Raw genomic sequence first — 12,074 nt, 5'->3', positions numbered from 1 at the left:
GGGTTTGATATATATCACAATTGTACATATCCCCATTTGATTTAGGAAAGGATCATGTTCAATCTCAGTTGTCATCCTCCATGACACACCGTTCCCATTCTTCATGTTTGTAAACTCATGCTTTATCTACGCACCAAAGAATTCATGCGTTACTTATTTAAGTAATTAAAAAAACCCAAATGTGTGATCAGTGGTCTGAGCCCCATCTTCTTTTTTCATCCCAATCTTATCACATTATAATACTACTATAGTGAGGAAATAAACCTGAAATAAATCTTTTGTCTTAAAGAGTTATATTTTTATTTTAATTATTTTAAATTATAAATTAAATTTATTTTAGTTTCCTTAAATATAAAATTTAAGACAAAATAACTCTATGTGGATAGTTAGTTGCCTTTTAACTAGGAGAGAGGTGCATATTTCTTAACGGATGTGCCTAATTTTGGTTCTTATGAAGTCTCGTTTCGAGGGCCGGTGCACCTCCGAAGAAGAAACCTGTTGCACCTCCATAAAGTGCCCGATAATGGTTCGAGGTTCGTTTCTCCTATTCCTCGAAGCTAAAATTTTGACATTGGTGTAAAAGAATGCCAACAGGCCTTACCTAGCGAGAGGGCTTCAGATTCGAGGGTATGAATCTTAGCGTGATTAGGGTTTAAGTTATCAATAGGTATAAGTGTCCATATTGACTTGTGATGGGTTTCAATGGGAACACACATTGTCAAATCATTGCTTCTACATCATTTGTTAAGTCAACTAGCAAGAAGTAACCTTCTTTGCCACATTTGTGCAAGTAATGTCTCAGATAACACGATAAGATCCTCCTCTCTCTCGCTTTATTGTCTTTTTTTTCCAATCGGGTTCAGGGTTTTAGAGGAGGCTCTAACAATGGCATCTCATTGAGGTTTTTCATTTTATTTTCTGTGATCATATAGAAGAAATAGTAGATGTAAATATGAAAACCAGGCCAGTGGCCGCTACATAGCTCTACACAACAATAAAAGATGATGTTTGGGATGCATCTAGTTTAGATAGATGAAGAAATTTGCACAGGAAAGTAACTTCATTCACCACTACTACAGTTATTTCGATACTTATTTGTTTGGGGAGATTTATTTAGTGTGTGTTTCCTATGGCAATTTTCAAGGCATGGCATAGTGTTGTAACATTTTTGTTTTTGATAAGTTAGCTGTTAGATAAAAAATCAAAATGCCATACAAAAAATGATAAGTTAGGATATGGACCAAAAACAAGATGGAAAATAAAAATGTTAAGAGTGATTATTATTGCAGGTCCATATCAAATAAAATGATAGGGTAGTTGCTCTAAAAAAGGAAGGAAAAATGAAAATGATAGATAAGCATCAAAAGAAAAATATTTGCTTTAGAAAATAAATTAAAGTTGCTAGCTCAAATGCACCTTTGAAGAATGTCCTTTTGATTAATCATGCTTAACTTCTTTAATTATGATTTAATTGTTGTAATAAAGCTTGATGACCTTATAAAATAAGTGACAAATGACACTTTTGTCGTATTGGTGGAAACGACAAAACAACACATTGGGCGCTAATAACCAACACGTACTTTTCAACGAAGATCCTTCACTCTGTCTAGATCAACGACGGAGGAAGCCTTTCGGCCCCCCCTTGGTCATTTCCCGTTAACGCCGTGGGGTGGAGGGAGGGGGGTCCGAAAACTAGTTTTCATGGTTGCCTCTTTTTGCAACGTGGCGCCTCCAAAACGTTTTGGACTCCCAAGGCTTGAAACCACAAACCATTATGACCCCCCGCCCACCCCCCCGAAATTTGCTTTCGTTTTTTCTTCCATTCGACCCTTGACTTCTCCTGCTCCTTGTGCATCCGTTATCTTCCATCCAATAACGAACCTCCACGTCATCCATCCATTTTGACTTACCCATTCACCGCCCGCCACATTATAATATCGTTGCCCATATGCTCCAAAGCCGTTGTTGTGCCTGATTATCTATTTAAACATCCATTAAGCATTAATTCACATTTCCCCTACAAATTGAATGCCTACGACTAGATCTAAACAATCAATTGAGCCCAATTGAACCTATAAATCCTCCATGGCTCCAATCTTTGCCACTTTTCGCTTCCATCCATAAACCAAAAGCACCATTTGTCGCTCTGTGTATTTTCGCCACTATCATCAATTTTAGATTAAAAAAAGCTTCTGAATTTCCCTTGTAGTAGTGATGGCTCCTAAAGCAAAGATACAAAACACTACCGAAGAAGGGAATCCCTCCACAGTCTCCCTTGATCTGGATCATATGCCACTTGTAGACTCCCTTTTCAAGATCAATCACTGTTAATGTGAATTAGATTTCTGTGAATTACATTCATGGTTAAAACTAAAATATACTGATAAGGAGGATTCCATTTGCTTCTGGGAGACACTTCTACCATTATTTTCTTTTCCTAAGACCCGTCAATTCCCTGATCTAATCTCTTGGTGTCAAGCCAAGTACGACCCTGTGCAAAGAATAGTAATGACTTAGGATGGAAAAATCTTGATTGCCATCATTGCTCAGAGCATAAACTAGATTCTAATGATACCTCCATCTGATTCCCTTAGCCATTTCTCACCTGCAGCTCTCATGGACCTCTACAATAAACTGACCTTCCCACAGAGAGCTCTTATCTTTTAACTTTTCCTCCCAAAAGATGCCAAATTACCTAAGATAAATCCTCCATATTCATTTTCCATGTTCCCTGAAGCTACTAGACACATTATCTCTCTGTTATCATACCTCCTAGGTTATGAAAATGACCAAGACGTTGATGGATCCATCCTTGGATTCTTTTCTATTTTCAACAAAGAATATCAACCTGCCTTCATGTATAATTATAACCACTTTCTGGCTGATAATTTACATGAACAGTTTATGAATTTGACCACACAAGGAGTATTCAGGTACAGTTTAGTTATAATTCATCTAATTTTGTTTCAACAGGGAGATCTATTGCCTATTCAGTTGAATGGACAAGATGAGCAGGGAGTGAATCAATCATTGATTCACTGGACAGAGCTAATAAGAGCAGGATCATTAAATTTCATTCTCCCAGTTCATTGATTCCTTCATACATCTAGTTCTCTAATTACTCAACAGCTAGGTAGAACCTAGAATTGGAGAAGAAATTAAAAAGACACTGCATCTAATAGAGCAAACCAAGACTGGTGACTAGTACCTATACCAGAATTACACTAAGATTAGGATTTACGACAATGAGTTGGCTCCATACAAACTTACTAATTATGTGCCAATGAGAATATTCTTACTGGAATACATCAGACAAATGATAAATATGGATGAAGTCCATTTTGTCTCAGGCAAGAAGAAATCACAGTTTAAACTCAGAGCCAAAGTAGGGAGTTTCATCTATAACACTAGGTCTGCTGGTACTAAAGCAAACATATTACTAAAGAACATGAACCTCTAGCCAAGCTTCACTTGGCCTTATGATCCTTTTGGGATTATTTTAGCTCTCAGAGTGCAGTTGAAGGCAACACCTTACAACCATACTCCTAGGCCATAATTGGAGAAGTTCACGAACCAGGAGGAATGGTTTCAAGGTACTCTCACAGAAGTTGATGAACAGGTTATATCAACTCCTCAAACAAAGACTCCAGCTACACATAGTACTCAGCATAAAAGAGCTAGAGAGGAAACTCAGTCAGTTATAGAATGAGGTAAAGATTACTATATCTTACAAAAGAAGTTGAAAATTGGGTTGTCAATGTCATTAGGAAGCAAGCCACCAGAGATAAATAATATTGGAGAATTGGAAGATGTTTCATCAGCAGGGACCACTGATCCCAAGCCTCCCTCTACTTCTTCAACTCCTTCTTCAACTGAACCTATAGATATTATCCAATCAACTGAGACCAGCTCAGCAAGAGACACTAATATCTTCTCAACATTTTTGGAAATCAAGCAAAAGAATGAAAGTCTTAAATCTCAAGTTTACAGTCATTTTTGGAAACAAACATCCACTTCTCAACATAGACTTCTCTCTTCCTTCGATAGTGAAAGAGGATTTAGGGTCCTATAATAATAGGATTCATAATTTTGAATTGACTATGATTAGTCATGTAATATTGTACATACTTTTGCTTTCTGCAAAATGTTTTCTCGTATTAAAAATAAAAAAGCTAAAGAGGGTGAAGTCCTAAAAGAAAAATCAAAGGACTAATAAAAGAAAAGGATAAAAAAAGAGTATAATGTATAAACCCCACCAAAAAGAGATAAAATTAGATTCTGAAAGTGATGCAAATTCAAATGCCACTACTTTTTACTTTACTTTGCAAAATAAGATTGTGTGTAACTTGTCAAAAATGCCATAATCCATGATGGTCAAATTGTTTAATATTGATTCATTCATGCTTTAAATTTCATGCTAATAGATGGAGAATAAAGATCTAGCCAAACTGTTTAATCTTGGCAAATCAGTAGTCAGGTAGAGAATAATAATGAGCTCAATAGTTTAATCTAAGCCATTAGAAAGTCATAAGGTTAGAATTAGATAGTTTTCTTACAAAAGAAAAAGAAATATAGGGTCAACAAGCTCAAAAACCCAGTAAATGAAGAAAAAATGTTAGGGTAACCCAGAAACGTCTCTACCAACTATGGGCAACCCTCTATCACTGTGAAGACAAGCCGTCGGCAATTTAACCCTTCCTCCAATTGATTTTATGTCTCCGCCTGCTAACTTTTCAAGGAAACCGGCTTGATACGCATCCCAAACCACGGGAGCGGAACAGGGTTGATCCCTACCTTTGATGGCTTTTCCGCCAGGTTTTTGTTGACCAACAAATAGAAAATTAAACGCTGACTTGTCTTCCCCTGCCTGTCGCATCGATACTCCTACACCATTTAAATCCTCTTTGACCTCTTCTGTCCCTCTCAGGCTGCTCTTGGAAAGTTGCACCTCCTGTGAACTTCCTTCGAGCAGCAACATCGTAGCCAAGGGCGTATGTAACAAAAAGTCATCAAGCTGTTGTGGAACATCAATTATTTTATTTGCGTCTTTCCCACCAGTTTTATCTTCTATCACCTGTTTCTCTGAATCTAGAGACGTTTGATTTTCATTCAATAAAGGTGGAGCTACAGCTAGAGACGTTTCTTCCTACCCAGAAACGTCTCTACCAACTATGGGTAACCCTCTATCACCGTGAAGACAAGACGTCAGTGTTAGAATGAAAATCAATGGGTTCAACAACCGAATGATTCACCAGTTTTAGCTCCACCTTTATTAAATGAAAATCAATGGGTTCAACAATCGAATGATTCACCGGATCATTCACTGAGATGTCCTCAATAAATCTAATTTTTTTGACTGTTGTTTCGGTCTCTTCAAGCTTTTGGGTGGCATCAGGACCATTTGGACAAATTCTTTTAACTTGCTGAAAATCTTTTAATACTTGACTGTTCACCTTTCCTGATGCTGCCAGCCTTTGCCTTCTGGTCTGCTGCAACCTCAATTTCTTTATGTTCTCAGTCTCTGTTTCCAGTCGATCTTCTTGCTGGTCATCTTCATTAATTCTCCCTTCCTGCTCTAGTTGGTTGCTACTGTCCAGCTGCATCTTCCTTTGTCTCACACGTCTACACTTTGTGTCTCCTTTCAACAGAGTTTCAACTTGCTGTGCTGGACTTTTTTCTTTCATCAACACTTCAGTGTGTTGATTTAACTCCTTCAAAGAGTTTTCAAAATTTTCCCCTACATCATCTTTTCTATTAAGGTTTCCTTGCCCAGGTTCACAATTGTGAACTTCCTCCCCTGCTTCTGCTTCTTTTACTGCAAACTTCTTGCAGTCTTCATCAGGTACTGGTGCTTTTAACCATTTCTCCAGTAACTCTAGCTCCTTCTCCCATATATTAGCTTCTTGGTGAGCGCTGCTTTCTTTTCCTCCTTGATCATGTTGTTGACTTCTTGTCATTGTCAGCGCTTCTTCCTTTTCTTCACCTTTTGCTAGGTGAACCTCTGCTTCAAGTCATCTTCTTTGAGGTACGTTGATCAACTCAACATCTCCCACGGCTGACTCAATCGTGCCTATCATCATGACAGCGTGATGATCTTTTTCTAAGTTTTCAGAAATCATGGTCTTTTCTTCATGAGATTTTTTGACAATCTTTGTTGGCTGTCCCTTTTCACCTTTATTCACTAATATCTTTGGGCTCTCGTCTTCTACGCAGTTTTCGCTTCCAGGACTGTCAGCTATATTCCATGTGGGTGACATTGGATCGTTTGAAAACAATGTTGAGGAGCCATTGGGTGGAGAGGAACGATAGCCAGGACCACATTCTTCCTGCCAAGAAACGTCTCTACCAACTATGGGCAACCCTCTATCACCGTGAAGACAAGACGTCAGCAATTTAACCCTTCCTCCAATTGATTTTATGTCTTCGCCTGCTAACTTTTCAAGGAAACCGGCTTGATACGCATCCCAAACCACAGGAGCGGAACAGGGCTGATCCATACCTTTGATGGCTTTTCTGCCAGGTTTTCGTTGACCAACAAATAGAAAATTAAACGCTGACTTGTCTTCCCCTGCCTGTCACACCGATACTCCTACGCCATTTAAATCCTCTTTGACCTCTTCTGTCCCTCTCAGGCTGCTCTTGGAAAGTTGCACCTCCCCTGAACTTCCTTCGAGCTGCAACATCGTAGCCAAGGGCGTATGTAACAAACAGTCATCAAGCTGTTGTGGAACATCAATTATTTTATTTGCGTCTTTCCCACCAGTTTTATCTTTTGTCACCTGTTTCTCTGAATCTAGTCCTCCTGTCAACATTTCAGTACGCTGATGCAAGTTCTCTTCTGAACTTTTGAGATCCTCATACGATCTCACCACTTCTTCATCATCATCGAGAGATATTCCTTCCTCTGGCTTGTAGATAACTTCATTTGTTTCATCTGCTTCCCCTACTTCTTCAAGCATTTTCCTCTGAACAAATTTTCCTACGGCATCTGCCATTATCTTTGTCTTCATCCTCTCTTCTTGAGCTCCTCTCTCTACTGCAATAGCTTCAAGTACAAACACATTGCTGCTTTCTTATTCCGAGTATTTATCTCCCGAAAGATTCTTCTCCATACTTGTGACAGCTTCACAAGATTGCGCATTCTCCTCAGTAAAACCTGTAATCACATCACAATTGTCAGCTATAAAAACACAAGATTTTACATCATCCAATTGATCTGGATCTGCCCAATAAGCCAAGAAATCATCAATGATCTCCTCCTCTGTTTCACCAATGGAAACGTCCACCTTCAACTCAGCTGCTCTAAGTTTTTCATGTCTCAATTGTATACTCATCATCTGCTCGAGCTTCCTCAGTTCTTCTCTTAACTGCATGTTTACCTGTTGATCTCTTTTCTGTTGTAGCCTCTGCCACTTCACTCTCTTCCTCATGGTCCAACCATGTCTCTGGTCTTTCATATTCTCCTGTAACAACTCCATCAATAACTCAAGATGCACAGCTATCTTAGCTTTCTCTTTCTCATACTCTTCATCAGTCAACTGCTTCAATATGCCATTTGCCTTGGCATCTTCTTTCTCCCTCTTTCTACTGTGGCCTCTTTCTGAACCTCTGCTCTCTCCTTTATGACTTTCAATAGTCATCTCCTTCACCATGAGTTTCTCACCCATGAGTTGCACCAAGCCTCTACAACAACAAACTCTTCTATTGCCACTTACCTAACCAATCCCTTCCTCCGGATCTGGTCTTTTGGTAATTACCGGTCCTCTACTAGAACCTTTTGAGCATTTCTCCATTGCTCCTTCAGGCTTCTCTCATCTGCAACTTTCAAGAACACACTTGTCCTTTTCATTCAACCTCTGTTGAATCTTTAGGTTCTGCCACATTCACCTAGAATCCCTTGCTGGACTCCTTCATCACTACACTTCAGCTGTGATCTGCTTCCTTCTGCTGAGACTTTCTTCAATCTACTTGCAACCTGAACTCTGCAAACAATCTTTCAAACCAGAGCAAATATCATCTAACAACTCACCTTCAAGATCCTGTTGATCTTGCTTCACTTCCTCAACTGCACTTGCATATCTGCGCTGCAATCTTCATCAGTTCCAAAATCTAGCATTCATTCATCACATGCAATTAACTCAAAAAAAAAAAAACTTGCTTCTTCACACAGAGCTATTCCTGCTCTGATACCACTTGATGCAGGTCTACCTTGCATAAACCCAGAATCTTTCACATTCTCACGCATACAAAAATGTTTCTCCAAATCTCTGAAAAAAAAACAAGATTCCAATCTGGCAATTTCACAACTATCACAACGGTTCAACATATGCGGAAGCTTGTCAAACAAATGGTTCAAAAACCACAACCCAACAATCTCCTTTTCAAAGGTTTCAAATAGCGTTAAAAACCCCCAATGCTTCCCATTTAGTCATGTGCTCAATTTGCCAATTGACATTAAACGTATTACATTTGGTTTAAATCTCAAAACATCAAACTGGCTCGTTCAAGGCCGAGCACCTATCGGTAATTAAAATCTGTGCCAATTGTTTAAAATAGACAGATTTTAAAGCAGAACTCTGCACCTCATACAGCTCTATGTCTGATAATAGTGTTTTAACCAACAGCTTCCCTCCAACGTAATTTCATTCAGTGTACCATCAAACGACAATCAATTTTAAGCATTTTTAATATCAATGAGGTCGCCACTACAAATAACATCTGCCCACACAAAATTACAGTCCTTCGATCCTTGGATTACCCATTTAATTCGGCATTTAACACTACAATTCAACCTCCAGCATTCGATTTCGTTTAACCTCACAGCGTTTGGTTTCAATTACATATAACACCTGCATTAAATCCACAAATGAACCAAAACACGACTTCCAAGTCGTGATCTTAAATACGCTGTCTATTTTCAATTCGATTCAACCACAAATCGACAGTAACAACAATAACCCTCTATTTCATTCGATTCAAACACAGATTGACAGTAAATTCAAATTTCTCTACACACGTAAAGTCTCACAGATTCACTATGTACACAATTCAGAATAAGTCCTTCATAAACAAACATGAAGTTAAATACAAAAAAAAAAAACCTCTTGGTTCATGGCCAGATTTTCAATTCAATGGCCCTTTTCAAAATCTCGTAGGCTTACAAACTTCTTTCCCTATTCTGCCCTCGCATCTCCCCTCCTCTATTCTATCAAAAGGGAAGTTATACATCAGTCATACATAACTACTTCCCTCCACACAAGAAAGAATTAGTTATTTAGTTATAACTCAACATTTAACTAATCTAGACCACTTTTAACTACCTACCCTTACTGAAATTAACACGAATTTAACAGCTAAGTCTTCCTCAAGTCTTGCATTTAGCCACAACATGTGACCACCCCGCCACATTTCTGGCTCGGTCTAGATGCTCCTGCATCAACTATAAAGACCATTGAAGCCTCAAAAAGCCTCCGCTGCCCCCAGAGAACCCTTCTGCATAGGAAAGCTTCATTTTCTAGGTATTCTTGAAGTGTCGAAGGCCTGTACTTAAGCTTTGCACAACATTTCTAATAGGTTAATCAATTGAACCAATTTAAAAGCCTTACCGACCAAAAGAAAGCCATTGTTGCATCCAAAACCCTTTTGTAAACTGTACTCATCTTTTCACACTATTCCAGAGGTCCTAAGCCTACATCTTAAGTCAGATAGTGATAAATTGAATAAAATAAACAAATGTATGGCTTCCCAAAGAATTATGAATGCAAAACCCCTACAAACTCCTCACCTAGTTATTGACCACTCCCATTGGCCGATAGAGATTTCTAGATCAAAGACACAACCTCCCCTAAAAATCTGTTAAAACTCCACTGTTGGAGCAAAGATAAATTCCTCAACCAGAATGATGATGTTCATCTATTGGAGTCAAATTTAACCAAATACTTGTTCCCACAGGTATACTAGTTCCCTGAAATCATCCACCTATGCCAACTCTGCTATTTCCCATGTCAAATAGACATAGTCTCTCCTAACCAGAAAATTTTGTTCACAATCACTGTAGGATCAATAAATGAAATGTTCTAGATCCAGCCAAAGCCTAATGAAGCCCCATTTTCTATTGAAAACCTAATTGATCTGTACTTAAAGCTGGACCTTCCCAAGAGATCCCAAATTTTTCAGACTTTCCTCCTAGAAAAAGCTCAAGTTCCTACAGACAACCCTCCATAATCTGCCCCCATTTTCTCTAAGAAAGACAGACAGCTTGTAACCATATTGTCCTGTATTCTAGGATATACTACTGATCAACATGTAGATGAACCTATACTTGGTTTCCTTTCTATTTTTTGCCCAAGCAACCCTCCAGCTACAGTTTTCAATTTTGCCCAATTCTTAGCAGACAGAATCCATGATCAATTGATCAGATTTCCAGATGAAAGAGTATTCAAATACTCTTCAATATTGTTCCATATGTTTCTATATTTCCAATCAGAAAGATTTACAGTTAACATCCAAAAACTAGACACTAAGGACAATCCTAGATCTCTTATCTTTTGGACACCCTTAATTCGGAAATATTCCACTGATTTCAGCTACAAGGATTTCATTGATTCATTCGTTCACTCAGTTGTTGACATGCTAAGCAGTAGAAATCAACCCAGGTTAGTGATGAAATAAATAAAGTTTTACAGTTGTCAAAACACAGTAGAACCGACGACTAGTATTTATACCGGAACTACACTAAAATTAGGGTGTATGGATGTCAACTCACTCCATATAAGCTGCACAAATATCTCCCCATAAGGATATTTTCACTAGAATATATCAGGAAGATCATAAATTCAAATGATGTTAATTTTCTATCAGCCAAGGAGACAACACAATTTAAGATCAAGAACCATCTTGGTCCTTTTATCTACAATAATAGGGATGTTGGAGAGGAAGAAAAAATATGTTTACAAGAAATGAAGTTCAATGATAGTTTCAAATGGCAGTATGATCCTTTGGGTGTCATAAACAAACTAAGACTCAAGTTTAAATTGAGCCCTTTCATGCATGAGTCCAAGCCAGAGTTTGAAAGATATATGAACCAGTCAGAGTGGTTGGAAAACACCTTACTGGATATAGAGAAGCAGATGGATACTAGTTCCATTCTACATACTTGAACCCTACACGACAGAAATTCAAAAAGGACTAGAGAAGAACGTTCTGGCTCAAACAAAGATGCAACAGATAACAAATTTGAAATTATGTATAGAAAAAGAACAAAGCTGAATCCAGTAGATGAGCAAGAAGAAGTAATTGATGCAATTGAGATCATTGATACATACGATGTAACTAGAGAAAATGCACTTCCATCAGTTTCAGAGGAAACTCATCAGCCTTCAACTTATTGTGCTCAAATCATCAAGAAGTGGCATAGTGTTGAAGTCTCTTCTTCAAGTAAACCAATGGACAGAGAAATAGACATCAAAGAGAGATACAAAGATATTAAGCCCAAAAATGAAGAAATAAAATCTGAAATATATTCACAGTACTTGAAGCAGACTCGTGACAGCCAAAACATATTACTTTATGCATTTGATTATAAGACAGGGAAAATGCAGATGACCTTTTGCAGCCCACAGTACATCATCCAAAGTCATCAACAGATTACAAAAAGATAGATTATGAGATTCCTGCCAAATATGTTCATCCTATAGATCAAATTGAGTTTCCTAAGCAAGCAGGAGAAATGCTATAATAAAAAATGACCAACAAAGCTATGAGTGTACAAAAACTACAAAATTCTCTAGAGAATATTGAAACACAATTTAAACTAGAGAAGGCATCCTCACAAGCAAAGGATAACATAATTAAATCACTGGAAGACTTAGTTATTGAAATTGGATACAATCCAAATGGCATCAAGGCAACAAAAAAACTCATAAAAAATAAGAATGAAGACATTGTTGCATTGAAGAACAACTAGAAATACCTCCTACTAAACATCCATAAGAAAAAGAAGTTTTGGAGAATGAGGCCCAAAAATATGAAATGATGAATCTCATCCTTCAATTGATAGCTCAACTGAAACAAAT

At 37.9% G+C, this 12,074-nt stretch overlaps 1 pseudogene; it reads left to right on the top strand.

The window, feature by feature from the left end:
- Positions 1-702: 702 nt before the first annotated feature.
- Positions 703-12,074, top strand: part of LOC149254355 (13 kDa ribonucleoprotein-associated protein-like) — a 33,118-nt pseudogene continuing 21,746 nt past the window's right edge.

Source organism: Pinus tabuliformis, chromosome 7 (assembly GCF_031772625.1).
Source record: "Pinus tabuliformis cultivar Carrire ecotype Pingquan chromosome 7, CPIR1, whole genome shotgun sequence".
NCBI lineage: Eukaryota > Viridiplantae > Streptophyta > Pinopsida > Pinales > Pinaceae > Pinus > Pinus tabuliformis.
This window is presented reverse-complemented; position numbering and strand designations above follow the sequence as displayed.